This window comes from Zootoca vivipara, chromosome 5 (genome assembly GCF_963506605.1).
Source record: "Zootoca vivipara chromosome 5, rZooViv1.1, whole genome shotgun sequence".
Classification (NCBI taxonomy): Eukaryota; Metazoa; Chordata; class Lepidosauria; order Squamata; family Lacertidae; genus Zootoca; species Zootoca vivipara.
In genome coordinates, this window is record NC_083280.1 from 54,510,164 (window position 1) to 54,510,526 (window position 363).

Below are 363 nucleotides of genomic sequence, written 5' to 3' on the forward strand. Positions count from 1 at the left end.
AACCCCCCTTCCTGAATGCTAGGACCTTTGTGTTTGGCTAGGAAAGCAGGTGAAAATGGCTATGGCCTTTGCAATTTGATAGCATGTAGTAGACCATCAATAGCATTTTCAGTTTGCACAACAGCTCTCAAAGCACCTTTGGGTGGCAAGAGGCTAACAAGTTTAATTTAATCCAACAATAATCATAATTAATAATAATCATAGTTTTGAAAGGTCTGCCAGCCTCTGTCTCCAATTTTCAAATTTACCAATTGCTGAGATTTCAACAAAGTCAACAAAAATGTCAGTGTGGTTTAAAGGCACATGACGTAGTCACTTTGTTGAAGCTAAGCAGATTTGGATCAGGCCAGTGTTAGGATGGTG